The following is a 17,357-nucleotide window of genomic DNA, read 5'->3' on the forward strand; positions in this document are numbered from 1 at the left end:
CGGACCCGTAAAACAGTACATGTTTTATTTCCCTTCGGTTTACAGCACTAATGAAAATAGTACTCGGTATGTAATGAATCAACAGAAGTGTAAACTAGGGGCATGATCCCCTTCTTGGCTTCCAGAATCAATCAACAATAGCCCTTTGCTATAAGACTTATGCCTTACCAATCTGGCTTTTGCATATGTCTTTTCCAGGATTCTTTCATCACCCCTGCCTGCCTGAGTTGGTTGGAAAAGAGTCACGGCCACAGCGTGCACCTTGAGAACTACAGCCATTGTGCCTAGTTATCCCCTAGGTAAGTACGGGTGCTTGGCTCCCTCTAATCACTCTGTCCCTCCAGGGTCTCTCTTTTCCTTCCTCCTATCCAGCCTCCTTCCCATAGTGCTCTCCACCCCCTCCGCTCCTTAGAAAAAACTGTGTGAGTTGATTAGACTGGGAGATAACAATCAGCCCAAAGTCATTCAGTGAGCTTCATGGCTAAGTGCAGATTTGAACCCAGAGCTCCCCAGCCCTAGTCCAAAACTCTAAACACTACACAATGCTTTCCCTCCCTCCCTCCCTCTTTACTAATTCATCCCCATTAATGACTGGGTTTTTTATTTTTTTTAAAAAATGGTCTTAGTATGGGGGTACGGATATGAGGATTGTTATGATGAATTCTCGCACTTGAGAATTCTTGCACGGGTCTGATACAGAACAACATCAGATGTTTCATACGGGCCTTGATCACCTGGAGACTGACTGAATTGTCCTTGGCGTTACACACAATAGTACAAGAGGGCTTTTCATTAAAATAAAAAAGCAGAGAAAGAGTCCTTCCAAATGAAAACCGGTATTGTAATTATACATAATCTGTGAACATGTGAATTCTGCTGCTGCTACTAGCAGACAATAGCGTAAAACCGTACATTAGCATAGCCATATGCCAGCCTTTATTTTTCTTCTTTAGATGCAAAATCTGCCCTTGCATATAGTCCCTAGTTTTGAAATGTTAGCTGAATATACTGCAATAAGCCTGTCAAGGGGGAAAGAACAGAGTTTGTAATAGCCTGTTTGTGTCACGTGTGTTCGTGAGCCCGGCCTCTGTTGTCTCTGGGTTGCTTCTGCCGCTGCTTGACTGATGTCATACATTTGAGAAGCACATTTTTTAAATGCCAGCTTTTAGGTCTTTTGAATCTCAAGCAAAAAACCCAGCGACACAATGTACAAAATCTGGAAAAAAAAGTCTTAAGGGGGATTAAAAAAAAGGCAGAGAAATTTATTCCTCTTATAAAAGAGCCATAAACAACGGGAATGATGTTCTGAGAAGGTGGGACCGTTTTGGCTGGAATTCTATGAAATATTTATTTGCATGGCAGTCTTCAGTTATTTAAGTGGCAATTGTTCGTAATTGACAATATAGATTGCAAGCAATGACCTCTCGTGACTAGCTCATGAATAAATGTGTTGAGGATGCGACTGCATTTATTGTTAAGCATTTCTTTTGGGGTTACAGAAATATGTACCCAAACCATGTTTGCCTATTGAATTAATCTCCCATAAATAGTGTGGGTGCATCAGGAGCTAATGTAGCATTAAACAGATCTATAACATTCAAGGAGAATTTTCCAGTAAGGTCAGAAATATATTCAGCTGTTTTTTCCAGATTTCAGCAGCTCTCAATTTTGTGTGTCACATAGAGGAGAGGGAGAGTTTAGACCTGCTTAAAAGAAAAGTGGCATGCCGTAGAAAGAAAGGATCTTGTCCTTATATAGCCAGGCAGGTACGTTTCAGATGTTTGTTTTTCCTTTTAACTAACACTTCAGCCTTAAGGGACTGCAGCAGTGGCCGTAGCCAGCTGTTCTATCCCTCCCTAATTTCCCCCCTTGGGGAGATGCTGGCATTGAATATGAAGCAGAAGACCCTCTCACATTCTAGGCACCGAAAAAGAAAAAAAGTGAACCAATCCACCTTTTTATTCTTTCTCTCCTTCCATCTTACATATTTAATGCAGTTTAAGCTTCCCTTGTTTCAAAATTTTCTATTTCATTTCATTAAAAAACCCCCACTAATTCTCACAGACTCGGTCTAGAATAATACCCGTCTTATTCATGCAGTGAAACGTGTTATTGATCTTAACAACAAAACTCAAGAACCAAGGCCAAAAGCATCAGTGCCTGTTTAGAGGTGTTGAAGTATTGTGTTTTGGTGAATTAAATTCAATGTTGTTGCTTTAAAAGCTTATTTGGATTTGCAGAATTAAAAATTGGACCGTTAAGATGTGCCTGTGTTAACCTCCATGATGCCAGGAATCAAGATGTCACAGATGCCGTAGCTAAGGAAAGCCTCTGAGGATAAAAACAAAACAAACCTATCCTGGCAATAACAAAAAATGAAAGGAATAAGCATCCCATCCTCCCCATCCTAGCATACGATGTGCATATATAGGGCACTGCATTTTATTTAGAATTGGTACTGTACTTGCATTCTGATGAGACACCCCTTGTTTCATTTCCTGCCTTTGGTGCTGAGTATGTGTGTATATTACTTAAGCCATCTTAGCATTATTTAGGTCACTAGATTTAAGAGCAGTCTCCACAGTCTTTCACTGCCTGATGTGTAGAGCGATGCAGGGTAGCAGCAAAACATTTTCTAATAGGCACTCATCTTATGAGCTCTTAAGGATGGAGCATTTTGTAACGTAATCTGTACAGCAAAATAGCTTCCGTTTATGCCTTGCAGATATATTTAGCTCTAACCTTGCTTGTGGTTAAGCAGGCAGCAACACAGAAGCAGACAGCTGATTCTGCAGCCAGACCCTCTGCGCGCTTGCGATTTTGTCAATACGCTCAGCTTTTCGATAATCCGGTGCAGAATGAGAGTTTAAGCAATGATGATTTCGTCTGTTACATGCTTGGCAATTACGTGCTTAACAACAACAAAAAGCAAATTACACGGGTTAAGAAAAAAGACAGCAATAGGGATACATATCTAGGACCTAATACGTACTATATGAAATCTTCTTCCGTCAATAAGATATTTCTGCAGATATTCTTTCCATCCCTCCCTCCAGTGAGTGAAAGGAATCTTCTGCTTTTCTCGGTAGATGGAGACAGCCACTCTGCAGACAGGTTTCGGGGGTTTTTTTGCTACAGAATCTGAAATACTTGAGATTGTATCATTGAAGAACATGGAGCTTGACTGAGCAGTGCAGAGTAACGATTCGTCTTGCATCATCAGTTGATGACATTTTTTTCTTTGTTCCCTCCCACCCAGTTGCTCTAAGATTCAGCAGCCGATTTGCAATATCACTTAAACAACATTAATCAGATACTGCTTTTAAGGTGAGCGGTTCCTTGCCTCCCGTTTAACCAGATCTGTGCTGCTGTAGTGTGTGCATCATGCTGCTGCTGCTGCGAGCCTAAAATGGCAGGCAGGATTAATGTTGCTTGTGCTGTCTGCATGCTGCGGATACAGAATTCATTATGCCATGCCTAGTATTTCGAATGGGAGTATGTAAATGGTCTGTGTGCCATATCATGTCGTAGTGAAGACTTGGGCTTCCTGATGGGCATAACTATTTAAGCAGCCACCTTTAGCATTCAATTTCATTTTCAGTGTAGTGGGCTGTTGGTTTATCGTCGCATTCTAAACCAGCATTAGCTCTATTTATTTATTTTTAAATTTGGATTTATTTATTTTTTTAGCGAACTCTGCTTCCAGGTGGGGTCAGTCTTATTCTTCTTGCCTTTACTGCTATTTAAATAATAGATGTTGTATTGTTAATTAATGGCAATATCAAATTTAAAGCCCTTGGAAGTGACATATTTATTATGCAGGCACGTCCAATCTATTTTTAACTCTTACGCAGTCTGCGTGTGTTGTGCAGTGGGCTTTGGCTGCTGAGTTTTTCCTTTTCGACAGGGATAGCACTGGGCTGATTTTCAACAAATGTGACAAGTGGTCTTTGCAGTGGTCAGCTTTGAACCCTCAAAAGGGAAAGGGGGGGGTGAGCAGGAAGCCCTTTGCTGCAGCTTATTAAAAAAAAACCACCCACCACCTTGGATGAGGGCATCTCCTCCCTCCCTGACAGACGCACTCACTTCTGTCCTCCCCATTGATAAGTTCAGCTATCTTGATCACAGTCCATTCAAGCAAGCTGCTTTTTGAAAAGAGCTATTTATTTTATTTTTTTGAGACGTCTAAGATTTCAGCGTCCCTCCCTCACTTTGTATACAAATGGCTGGGTGCAATGGCGTGCTAAGACTTCATTAAGACATATACACAGGTAGGTGGAGATTTGCATGCTTTTACCTATTCTCGTTCCATGATGCAAGGAAATGAAATATAACCGAGATCTATTAAACCAGTTTATCCCCCCCCCCAAAAAGATCTAGTTCTAAATGTCGTGACTTTGCATGGGTTTCCCTATTTAAAAGCATACATTATTTTGAAATTAGAAATACCCCGTCTACTAGATAATCGGGGCGTGGCACCGCTTATGCAGCAAATGCGTTTTTTAAAAGCTTATCGTCCAAAGGATTTTGATCCCGGTTATGAACATGATTAAGCTGTTTGCTAAGATACAAAACTGTTAGTTGTGGACAGAGCTGTGAATTTTTTTAAAAAATATTTTAATTTTGCCTTAGGAAGCGGTCTGTCAACGTTTGCTATAAACATTTGTCTTATCGTTTATCTTATAAATATTGCGGAAATAAAGTAAGGACGTATTTCATTATAGTCTTTATTTTCTTTTAAGATGCTGGCTATGTCAAAAGAGAGAAACACCTAAAGATGTCCTTTTCATCTGGAACTCAATATTAATTGTTGAGTCTGGCTTATTTCAAAGGGTTAACAAATTAAAACCAGCCATGTATAGATATGCTAACCTGTGAATTAATTTTTAAATCATCATGGTGTGACACTGGATATATTTCGGGACATAGGTACTTCATGTTAACGTTGGGCCAAAACCAGTTTCCTTGGCAACCAAATCCTGTTAAAGGATGCAGTAGCAGAGATGCAAAGACAGTTATTATTGTTTAATTCCACAATGCAAATTATGATCTCATACTGCATTTCTGGGTAGCTATAATGCATTAAATGATAGGAGGTTTGCATGTAACAGTAACCTTTCTCTCATCTAGAATTGACTGTTTCAAGCAATGCAACCGTCTTTCTCACAAAAACAACCACACAGTATGAAGTAGTACATCTTAGGGAGACACACGCAGGACATGTATGTGTTCTTAAAATAGTTAATTTCATCTCAGTATTGAACGAACATGGCTGAAATTGTAAGCAGCTGAAAATTGTAATTATGTTTAAATCTCTTTTCTCCATCGTTACATTCAGCAGTAATTAGAGACTTTTTAGTAGACAGAACCTAAAAGAATCAATCAGTTTAACCAACGTTGTGAGATGACAAAGAAGGAGAGGGGAGAGGGGATAATTTAATATGTGATTTACAGTAACACTAATGCAAGTTCAAATTTATAATATTTCATGAAAAGCAGCTCACGTATAATAGGAGCTGTAAAAACCAAACCTAGGATAAAAGGTATTGTTAATCGTTGCTACACATTTAATATAGCTTCTTGAAAACATGGATTCTTTCCTTCAAACTGAAGCACATCTCACTGCAAAGCTATTTTTCTGCATGGTAGCCATTTTCTTTTCATGTCCTTGACTTCGATACTACTAAAGCTGATGTATCGATCGCGATCAACAACAACAGATTCACTGGGTTAATAGAAATACTAAAAGTATAATTCTATTGGACGTTTACATTACTGCAAATCGCAAAGCAATCTTAAAGGTACAATGTTAATTTTCTCTTCTTTCTGAAGATTACCAATTCACTAAAGAAAAATATAATACATCTGTTCTAGAGGATGGCTGATAACAGCTGTTTTAGAATGACATAATAGAACAACATTAAATCCAAAATAACGATATTTGATAAATTTACTAAAGCTAGATTTCCCCATTCTGTTTTTATTAAGTTGCTTCTAAAACAAATTCATTTGAACGATATTTTTCAGTACAGGGGTTCATGATTTCATTATCTGTAAGTGATTAATTTTGATTACTTATTTTTGGGGATAACTTTTACACATCAGTTCTTTGATGCTTGCATTAACATAATTTATTTCATGCATGGACTTTTAAAAAGTAATTTACTGCCAAGCATATTATTATATGTCCATTTATTTTAAGCTTTTGCACAGGAGAGGATGTGAATGATGGTTTACAAAGTATTGCTCTTGGAATTCCCTCTTGCTTCAGTCTAATATGTTTCAGGATGGTGGGTTTTGATTCCTCTCTTGCATCAAAGGAGTATTTTCTCTCTTATTCTCACTCACCCTGACTCACTCACTCACTCATTTTATGAAGACTAAATTCACACTGCCTTTTTGAGGAAAATAATCAGAAGTTTTCGGCCAGCAATTCCTATGCCAAAAGAGTTGGGTTATTTGCATGGCAGTGGTGGTGCCTTGTGTTTTGTTTAATGATAAAAGTGCTCCCTTGTTTGAATATTTAGCATGAATGCTGACTGGCTGTTACAGTGAGGAAAATGCTGTCTTTTGCTATGAGATTTGGAACATACCAACACGTACCCAAAAGACTTAACCAGCCATCCTTTCCTCCGTTTCAGCCATTTTGGCACACAAAAATGAACAACGCTGCATGGGCTATAGGAATGCATTATTTTCCTCTAAATGGCCATGGGGAGTACACTGGATTTCCAAATAGCCGTGGGAATGTATTACAGCAATTGTGGACTGGCTGTTTACACAGTGGTCTTTAGGGATCAACCTCAAATGGCTAAACAGAAAAGCAGTGCCCTTCCAAATGGCCGCTGAAATAAATTGAGATGACTGTGGGAGACTGAACCACCATCTGTACGAAACATCAGACAGACCCCCATCAGTCTCCACAAAGAACGTGTGTGTATGTGTGCTTACAGCTATCCCCCTTTCTTCTATAATCAGTAAGGTACTAAGAATTCATATAGCACCTGGGTGTCACAGGTATTATCTTAGTAGTCCATGCCCAGCATTGTTTTCCAGCAGTACAGATTTCAGGTGGGTAGTGGGAAGGCTGAGGTTGAGAGAGATGTCTTGCATGAAGTCATTAGTTCAGCTTGCAGTCCTTGAACTTCCCATATCTATCTATGGGAGACAGCCAACTGGGTCCATCTATGAGTGGAATGGACTTGCAGAAGTTTACTTTTCTGTCTTCCTCCCAGCAGCTCCCCATATCCCGCCCCCCATATGCTCAGGAGGGTTGGGGACCCTCTGGAGCAAGTTGGGGTGGTGCTGCTGCAATGGGGAGGAGAGGAAGAAGACATGCTCTTGCCTGATGTTAGATCATTTCACCCATATAGCTATAGTGGGTTACTTGCAATCCAGTGTGGTGTAGTGGTTAAGAGCGGTAGTCTCGTAATCTGGGGAACCGGGTTCGCGTCTCCACTCCTCCACATGCAGCTGCTGGGTGACCTTGGGCCGGTCACACTTCTTTGAAGTCTCTCAGCCCCACTCACCTCACAGAGTGTTTGTTGTGGGGGAGGAAGGGAAAGGAGAATGTTAGCCGCTTTGAGACTCCTTAAAGGGAGTGAAAGGCGGGATATCAAATCCAAACTCTTCTTCTTCTTCTTCTTCTTCTTCATAGTTCTCAGAACATAAACAATGCAAATACGTGTTCTTCCAAATGGCTTTTGAAATGAAGTGGGATGGGCTGGTGATGATGATGATGTTTAGTATATTGTGCAATCTGTATTTTGTATCCTATATTCTTCACCTCCATAAAAATCCAGAGTTTCTGAATCACCATAGCAGTACATTCAGGATTGCTTCGGCTCCTGCTAAATTCCCTGTAGGCTTTGGTGCCTGGCATGTCAATAAAATGTTCCGATGCATTCTCATGTATTTGTAAAGATGCTTCCTGCAGGTGTTTTTTCAGTATCTCCACCCTCAATGCACTTCAAAAGCCATTCAGATCTCTAATATATGCTCTCCAATGTTTGGTTAAATGCTTTTAAAGATAGTAATATCAACCCTAAGTCAGGTTTCAGGAAAAGGACACGGTTTTGTCTGCTTCAGCTACTGCCATACATGCCTTGTTTTGGATTGAATAAATTGCTGAGGGGAAGCGAAATCTGGATGGGAGTGGATCATCTAATCATTTTGAGCTCAGTGGGAAAACATGAACCTGTGATACTCTGTAGGAAAGAGTAAAGCACAGGGAGCCATGCATATGAAACGACGGGGAAGGAACTCATGTTTGGGCAACGGAAGAGGCAGAGGGCAGGAAAATGAATGACGTGTCTACTTTCTGGAAGGTTGGGAAAAGGACGTTTGCTAACGGTTGGCTCCAAGTCGAAAACTACAGAGGCAGGATGTGTGTAAGAAAGGATATAAACAATGTAAATTTGAAGATCATGTTTGCCTGGGTTCTATAGCTGTTCTCTGCAGGTCTGGAAAATCCTGTTCACGTATAATTCTGTCTCTAAAATGTTTTGCATGTTCCTGTCTCTTCTGCTCTCATGAAAACAAGACCACAGTGGATGCATATATTCAAGATCAAATTAGGTTGTCTATTTATTGCATTGCTAAAAAAGTAAGAAGAAATGTATCACCTTAAAGGGGGGGGCATTTTAAAATGGGTGTGTATACATTTATCTGCATAGATAGAAATTTAGAAAGAATAATTTAAAATTGATTTTTGCTTGGTTTCTATCTCTGTTTTAATGATGATGCATTTTATGGATATTTGTGTATGTGTTTTGTTTGTTTGTGAATTTTAACTTATATTTGTGCACCACTTGGAGAGCTCTAAATAAGAAACAGAAATGCATATCTCCACAGTGGGGGAAACTAGATGGCCTGTGTCTGCTGTCCAGGTCCTAACTGCTGGTGGATAACTTCTAGGTTTCTGCTCTCCCTTCTTATTGTGTCATAAACAGGATTTAGATTTGCCAGCCTTTAAGATAAGAGTCCTATCCTTCAGAAAGACCACTGTCCCTTGGCAGCTCTTCAAATAGAGGACTGTCCTCTGCAAAATAGGGCACACGACCACCCATGTAGCTAAATGACCATACACATATATATTTTTACATGCCCCCTTTTTGGTGGTACATTTCTTCTTCCTTTCTTTAGCAAGTTAAGCAAACGTTCATGCTGGAATTACTTGCCATTTCCAAAAATTATTTTGTCACAGATGCAGACCATATGGTTTTAAATGGGGGTGGGTGGTTAGTCTGGGTCTCACTACCCTTCCTGAAACCTGGGAACCATCAGCATGCAAAGTATGCAAAGCAGATGCTTTCTTACCGAGACACGACCCTTCACAGCCACAGCCCTTCCCCGCCCATCATATCCTCCATTGATTGATTAATCTGCATAAATTTCTATGCGAGAAAAACCAAATCCCTCTAAACAAATGCAGGCAACTGCTATTTTTAGTTAGATTTTAATCCTGTGCTTCTCCAGAGAGGCCCAGGCAACATGTTGAAGATGCAGGGAAGCACATGCCTCATAGGATCGCACCCTATTGCCTCTTTTGCATCCACCCGTGCCTTCTTAACCCTTCTCCTCCTGACTGAGTGCCACAGCAGATGGCAATGACACACAAGGTTTTTGCGCCCCCAGCAATTAACTTGCTACAGGAAATTTACTTGCTACAGGAAAATTCCATACTAGGAATCACTAGGAAAGACATTGAAAATAAAACTGCCGCTATCGTAAGTGCCGCAAATTATAATAAAAATGTATTATGGAGCATGTAATCATGAGGACTGCTGCAGCTTGTTCTCTTAGCAAGAAGCTCTCCTTTTCTATTATGCCCGAGTCTGGATCTGTATTGACTTCCAGTATTTTATTTCATTTTTGTATGAAATTTAGGTTGCTGACATTGACCTATAAACCTTGGGCAGTCTGGGCAGTTAGGCTGCAATCCTGTACCCACTTTCCTGCGATTAAGGAGTACTGAGCATAGTGGGGCTTACTTATGGGAAAACATGCATAGGATTGTGCTGTTAATGTGTCATCCTGATTCAAGTTCTGATTTGGGCAACTCCATCCTTTTTTCGCCTAGATTTCTTCTTCAGGCTCCAGCCCTATGGTTGCCGGCTGTTTCGGATACAGTTGTTGGTAAGTGAGATAACGTTGCCACGTGACCAATTTATATCCACTTGACTTTGACAACTCAGCTAGGATCCGTCTACAACTAGACAGTGATAGGAAATGGGCATATGTATTGGTCTGAAACAAATCCTTGTTGGAGTACTTTTCTACTTGATTACTACAGCAATTTATTTTTTTGATGAAGTTGATTTAAAGCAGCAACATAAAAAGAACATTCAAAAGATGTGGGGGAAATGTATGTTTTAGAAAATAGCCTTTAAGTCTATAATTTCTGTATAGAAAACACTGTTTTACTAGACAGCTTGGCCCAGTGTGTAAATAAAGTGAGCAACTAACCATGTTGCTGTAGTAAAACAGCACCATTCTTAGATTAATCTATGATTGCTATATTATCATGACCCTATAGCAAGATATATCATTGAGGGTATGGTGGAGCAGCTATAGATTGGCGACAAATCCCACGGAGACTTGACTGGCACCTTCTTTATGTATCTTTAGGCACCTGGCAAAAATATTCCTCTTCTCCCACAACTTTGGCTAATTAAACTATCTATGGTGTGTTAGTCAGATGTGCGGGGTATAAATAATAAATTATTATTATTATTACTGTTTTGTTTAAATAAATAAAAAAAATAGGCCAGTAGCACCTTAGAGACCAGCTAAGTTTGTTCTAGGTATTAGTTTTCGTGTGCATGCGCACTTCTTCAGATACACGAAAGCTTATACCCAGAACAACCTTAGTCAGTCTCTAAGGTGCTACTGGACTAATTTATTTATTTCGACTGTGTCAGACCAACACGGCTACCTAACTGTTTTGTTTGTTACTGTGGCATGGTTTTTTGTGTTTTTATATTGTAAACTGCCCTGTGATCTTTGGACAAAGAGCGGTATAGAATTTTAATAAAAAAATAAGAAGAAATAAATGAATTTTGTATAGGCAGTGGCCCTAAGCGGCTACTCAAGCTTTTATCCAGGATTAATGTGTGCCGTCACCCATTTCCTGACAACCACATAGCAATAAAGGGGAAACGAACAAAGCTGCAGAGGTGCGCTGGTGCATGCGCACTCCTATAGCATGGGCTCATAATAATTAATGCATGGTTAGGGGAGGGGAAATTGCTCAGAGCTGCGCTTCGGAAGAGAGTACCTGGGAGAGAATTTTCCATTCTCAAAGGATTGGCGCTGCAGTTATTGAAGAAAACAGATCTGCAGAAGCTCGCTCAAGGCCCCGATCATGGAAAGAGTTGAATTCCCAAATCTCTTGTCGTTCACATCCCTGAACACATTGCTACCACTTACGAGGCTTTGTCAGGATGCTTTGCTATATACCTTAGGGATATCAGTGGACATCAGGGTGCCGCTACCTCACACCTGTTTATATCTTGATACGATACAGCAGGGGTGGGGGGCCTGCAGCCCACAGACTCAATTAAGCCTGGCATGGATCCCAGTTTGGCCTGCAGGTTGTTTTCCCAAACCACTTTCAGCTATGCTGGATTGTTCCATGCCAACTTCTCCCCATAAGCAACAGTGACCGACCTTCCTGGAAGCTGGCATAGCAGCTTTGCCGACATTGTGAGCTTGTTTCCGTCAAAATAAAACATGGTCTAGTGCATGGGTAGGCAAACTAAGGCCTGGGGGCCGGATCCGGCCCAATAGCCTTCTAAATCCGGCCCATGTACAGTCCGGGAATCAGAGTGTTTTTACACAAGTAGAATGTGTCCTTTTACAGTGGTACCTCGGGTTAAGTCCTTAATTCGTTCCGGAGGTCTGTTCTTAACCTGAAACTGTTCTTAACCTGAAGCACCATTTTAGCTAATGGGGCTTCCTGCTGCCGCCGCGCCGCTGGAGCACGATTTCTGTTCTCATGCTGAAGCAAAGTTCTTAACCCGAGGTACTATTTCAGGGTTAGCGGAGTCTGTAACCTGAAGCGTATGTAACCCGAGGTACCACTGTATTTAAAATGCATCTCTGGGTTATTTGTGGGGTGGGGCCTGCCTGGTGTTTTTACATGAGCAGAATGTGTGCTTTTATTTAAAATGCATCTCTGGGTTATTTGTGGGGTATAGGAGTTCGTTCTCCCCCCCCCCCCCCCATATATATATATATATATTCCGGCCCCCCACAAGGTCTGTGGGACAGTGGACCGGCCCCCTGCTGAAAAAGTTTGCTGACCCCTGGTCTAGTGTGACTTCTTATATGTTGGGTTGTGGCTGTTACTTGGTGCTTTTGTGTGAAGCTTACCAGCTGAGGCAACAGCTAAACACAAGAAAATGTACAGCAAAAAAGAATGGGCACCTTCAGTTCTGGTTCACAACCTCATAACAGTAGTTACTGTCAGCTGGAAAAATCACACTGCAAAGATGGATATAATATTGAAACCTCTTCAGCAGAAACAGCAAATGGTGTTTTCAACCGTGGAACCACAGACTTAAACCATGTGGATTAATTTGTTTGCCCTGCACATGGCTACATGCAGCTGTTTTAACCTCCATAATGCGAATGCAGGAGGGTGGGTGGGATGGACGGACACAGAAAATCTTGTTTATATTTGAGCCTGCTTAACCTTTACTTGCTACAAACCACTCTGTGCTCTTCAGATGAAGGGCAGTGTGTAAATTTAATAAATTTAAGAAATAAATAAGTAAAAAATTCAATTGCTCAGTGTTAAACATAAAAACCATTGATTAGGGGAACTATCTCACTTTAATGTAATTTTCCAAGCAGTTTTCTTACTATAATCAGCAGACTCAGAAGGAAAAGAACATTGAAAAGTTCATAGCTGTAACAAACCAAGAGCCCATCAATACCAGTTTTTTGCCTCCAGCCATGGCCGGCAAGATGCTTTGGGAAGCTCACACGGTCAACCCTACCATTAGGCAAAGGGAGGCGGCTGCCTCAGGTGGTAGATACTGGGCTGGGTGATATGGCAGCAGCCACCCTAATTCCCATGAGCTGGTGATGATCTTGCTTGCTTGTTCTGGCTTCTTCTGTCTGGCTGCGTCACCTTCTTCCAGTAGCTTGAAAAAAGCCCAGACTGAGCAAGCAGACTGTGAGGCTACCAGTACAAGCCCCACACACCCAGCAGCCATTGCACGTGTGAATGTGTTGCTCTGCTCACATTGTACATGTTGGCACCACTGCTGCTGCACTGCAGCTTTTGCCAACTGCCTAATGGAGCAGTTAGCAAGCAGCAATGAAGTATTGGAAGGCAGCCTGTCCCGTGCCCCCTAAACTGCCCCCAGTTGCAGTGGAAGATGCTGTCCTGTCACCAGTTTTGAAGTAACTGGTAGTCTGGTCAACATCTATATGTGCAATGGAGGGAGGCACCTACGGGTCCAGCAAGAATGTCTTGTGCTGGCCCACTGTGCTCATGGCCTGTTGAATGACCCCAGCAATCAGAAAAATCAGCATGCATCTCAAAAGAATACCCATGCAATCAGCCACTCCTTCATTGCCTTGAATAAGTTTGATTTTTATGCATTTGATGCACATTTGTGGTGTGAAGCTTCGGTTGCTCTTGGTTATTCCCACATGAAGCTGCACAGCACAGGTCTACTTCTACCTGATCCTTTAAGTGGATGCTGAACATAGGACCTTCTGCATGTGCTCTACCACTAACAGAGCCGGCCCTCCTATTAAGCTAGAGTCAGGTGACTGCCTCAGGCAACAGCTGATGGAGTGTTGCGGAGGGTGGCAGTTCTCAAGCAATCCCATCTGTTGGATGACAGAGCTATGTGTGCCACATGGTCTGTCCGGCACCCCCTACGCTAGCTTGAGGTCCTCTGGTGTGGTGGAGGATTCAGCCCAAAGGTCACATTCCCTTTGGGGGAATCTCCTAGAGGTCACATGCCAGTGGTGGGTGGGGCCAGAGGCAAGGAGGGTGCAAAGGAGGACAGGTGAGGGGTGTGTCCTGGGTGGATTGTGTGTGGTTCGGGGATGTATGGCTTGGTGAGAGTCCCCAAAACCATTTGACCCACATTTCTCACCCTTGCTTTATGAAGTATGCCATACCGTATACAGTGGTACTTCGGGTTACATACGCTGCAGGTTACACACTCCACTAACCCAGAAATAGTGCTTCAGGTTAAGAACTTTGCTTCAGGATAAGAACAGAAATTGTGCTCCGACGGCGCAGCAGCAGCAGGAGGTCCCATTAGCTAAAGTGGTCTTCAGGTTAAGAACAGTTCCAGGTTAAGAATGGACCTCCGGAACGAATTAAGTACTTAACCTGGGGTACCACTGTACTACAGTTAACGCATAACTGTAAGACTGCCGAAGGTATACTGAATCAGTCAACATTTAGATTTTTTTTTTTTAGCTCCTTAATTCCCTTAATTGTTCTGAGTTTTTCTAAGAGATGTATATTTCGAACTACAAACCAACTTCATGATATGCAAGCCTCCATCAACTCAAACAGTCTTTGGCCCACTAAACATGACTTTTTCTCTGTAATTAACAGAGAGAAACGCAATTTAGGATTCTTTTTTCAAAGTTCTTATTTTGTGCATGCGCATGCTTGCAGTGTCTCTTCACAACTGTAGCGCAGGCAGCAGCAGAACAAGTCCCAGGGACCTAGCCCTGATTGCCTGCTCAGTTGAGAGGGGAAAGAGCTTTGATGTAGTGCAAAGCTTGCAATTGCAGCTCTGGTCCTTTGCAAGAAGAGCTGCTGCAAGAAGACAGAAGCAGAAGGGGAAATGACTCAGCAGAGAAGTAGACCTGTATTCTTTTGAAACCACAATTTAGGGGCTGCCACCGAAAAAGCACTCTCCTGGGCCACCATTCCCTGCACATCTGAGGGTATCGGAAACGAGGTTAGGCTGAGACGTAGTGACTGATCCACAGTCACCTAGTTTAGCTTAATGCCTGAGAAAATATTTGAGCCTGGGTCTCCCTGGCCGAATCCTAGTAAGTGATTAAAGTAATTAAGTTCTGAGCATGTGCCAACAGCGACTGCAGGCCTCGGCAGCTTGAGCTGATGAATGCTGACCATTCAGGCACAAAGGCAGGACAGCAGCTCAAAATAGGTATCGTTTGTGGAGTGTTTCAGGAAATAGTGGCACGTGTGCCCTTGATTTTGTGCCTGTCATTTGCAAACTCAGTATGCATCACTGACATTTTAATTGTAGCAACTTTTCAATTATATCGCATTTCGTAATGTACGTATTTCTTTTACAGATATTATCTCTGTCTTTGGGAGCGCTTCATTTTCTTTGCAGCATCATTTGCAGGCATGCAAATTACATTTTGTGAGTGTGTATAGGTATGTATAGATGTTAATTAATTAATTAATTAATTAATTAATTATATACCGCCTTTTCTCCCAAGGAGCTCAAGGTGTTGCACATGGTTCTCCCCATTTTATCCTCAAAACAACCCTGTGATGTAGGTTCAGCTGAGAGGCCCAAGGTCACCCAGTCGGCTTCATAGCTGAGCGGAGATTTGAACCCTGGTCTCCCAGGTCATAGTTCATCTGTGTGTGTGTGTGTGTGTGTGTGTGTGTGTGTGTGTAAATTCTCTGTGTGCATTATAATAATAATGAAGCCTGTAAATGCTTAGCCAATATCCCTTTTTTTAAGTGCAAGAAAACTAACCTAGGACATGATCCAGTCAAAAGCTCTTTTGAATCACATGGATTTCAGCAGAAGAGATTAAGCATGTGCTTGAAAACAAGGGACTTCAAAGTGTTTAACTGGATCATGCCCCAAATAGCAGCAAATACCTTTCTAAGCAAACGCATGCAGGCAGCAAACAAATACATTTCAAATTATAAGACAAAAGCCTACTTTCCCAAGACCTTGCTTGGGTTATTCTAAGCTTGGCTGTGTTCTTTTGTATGTACATTAAATACCCAGTGGTGTTAATTGTGGTTTGGGTTCTTGTCAGGGCTGTAATATTAGAGAAATATAAACAATCCTTGTGACCTATTGCAGAAGAAGTGAGATGTGATATACCATTGCCTCCCACAATTTCTAAAGCTGTTTCACATTTAAAGAGATAACAACGATGTCTCAGCCAATTGCAGAACAACAGATATTATATGGTTACTGAAACACAGCCCCATGATTGTTGTCATGACGTGTGCAATATGCTAATCCCTACACTTTGATTTGCTACTATACTGTCAGCCCACATGCCCACAACAAACATGGCGACCATGACTTCTTTCAGTCTAGGACTATTTTTTTCCAATTAAAACAAAAACAAAAAGATTATTTTAGCCATATTAAACGCAGAATGGAATATTGATAATGATTTGAGGATAATTTTGGGAAATAGCTGTATTGAAACAGACATACAGCCTTGGGTCTAAATTATTGCTTGACAGCCATTATCCATAAGCAGGAAACACCATGTTAAAGAAATGTGAAGACAATTTCTAGTTGCACAACAAATTCAGTAAATAAAAGATGCTGATGCTAAGGGTAAAATAAAAAGTGTTGTTTATTAATCATAAGCCGCTAATAGCTAACAGCTTATTTATGAATAGCTCATTCACATTATTGAAATTACGTCAGGAATTTTTCTTTCCACTAGTTTGCTGCAATTCTTCTTTGTACCTAGCTCCATCTTGTGGTTATGTATGCAAGAGACAGAGAATATGTTATGAGACACAGACAAACAGAAGATATGCTGAATAGTTGGCGAGTGGGTTGTGTGGGATTTCATATAGAGTTTCATGGAATTGAGGGGAATTCAAAACATACATCCTTCTAGGGGTTAGGTTGCAATGGAAGTCTGCTCAACACATTTTGGTCAGAAGTACGTTACAACCTTCTCCAGATCTGAAGGAGGGGAAAGCTATTTTTCTGAAATGTTGAACATACAGCTGATTGACTGGTTCTTGTGTCAACAACAGCTACAACAAAAATGATTACTGCTTTCACTTCAGTTATTACTACAGTGTCTATGGCTCATCAGAGTGGTTTTAAAAGTAGCATAAGCAATGGAGGGCTCCATATTTTTTAGTTGGGCTTCTCTCTGGGAAAACCCTTATTTAGTTGTCATGCAGAGGACTGGTAAATAGCACCCCAGGAGATGACCCCATAATTTCAGCTGTGAAATAAATAGCATTACAGTGGTACCTCAGGTTAAGTACTTAATTCGTTCCGGAGGTCCATTCTTAACCTGAAACTGTTCTTAACCTGAAGCACCACTTTAGCTAATGGGGCCTCCCGCTGCTGCCGCGCCACCGGAGCCCAATTTCTGTTCTTATCCTGAAGCAA

At 41.4% G+C, this 17,357-nt stretch overlaps 1 protein-coding gene and 1 long non-coding RNA gene across 11 annotated transcripts in view; one reads left to right on the top strand and one right to left on the bottom strand.

Annotated features, from left to right (window-relative positions):
- Window positions 1-17,357, bottom strand: part of LOC310707104 — a 213,695-nt gene that overhangs the window by 49,540 nt on the left and 146,798 nt on the right. The window lies entirely within an intron of this gene.
- Window positions 1-17,357, top strand: part of ZBTB38 (zinc finger and BTB domain containing 38) — a 31,610-nt gene that overhangs the window by 3,605 nt on the left and 10,648 nt on the right. For 2 of the 10 annotated variants that reach the window (XR_014526314.1, XM_083503647.1), the window contains exons 3-6: window positions 199-1,766; window positions 2,241-3,327; window positions 10,082-10,137; window positions 15,310-15,394. The gene's annotated coding sequence lies outside the window, so the exon portion shown is untranslated. Of the gene's footprint in view, window positions 1-198; window positions 1,767-2,240; window positions 3,328-3,355; window positions 4,272-7,659; window positions 8,461-10,081; window positions 10,138-15,309; window positions 15,395-17,357 lie in introns of those variants that run through there. The other 8 variants (XR_014526315.1, XM_083503652.1, XM_083503648.1 and 5 more) reach the window with 7 other exon arrangements.

The sequence above is a fragment of the Podarcis liolepis genome, assembly GCF_965112155.1.
Source record: "Podarcis liolepis genome assembly, chromosome: 5".
Lineage (NCBI taxonomy): Eukaryota > Metazoa > Chordata > Lepidosauria > Squamata > Lacertidae > Podarcis > Podarcis liolepis.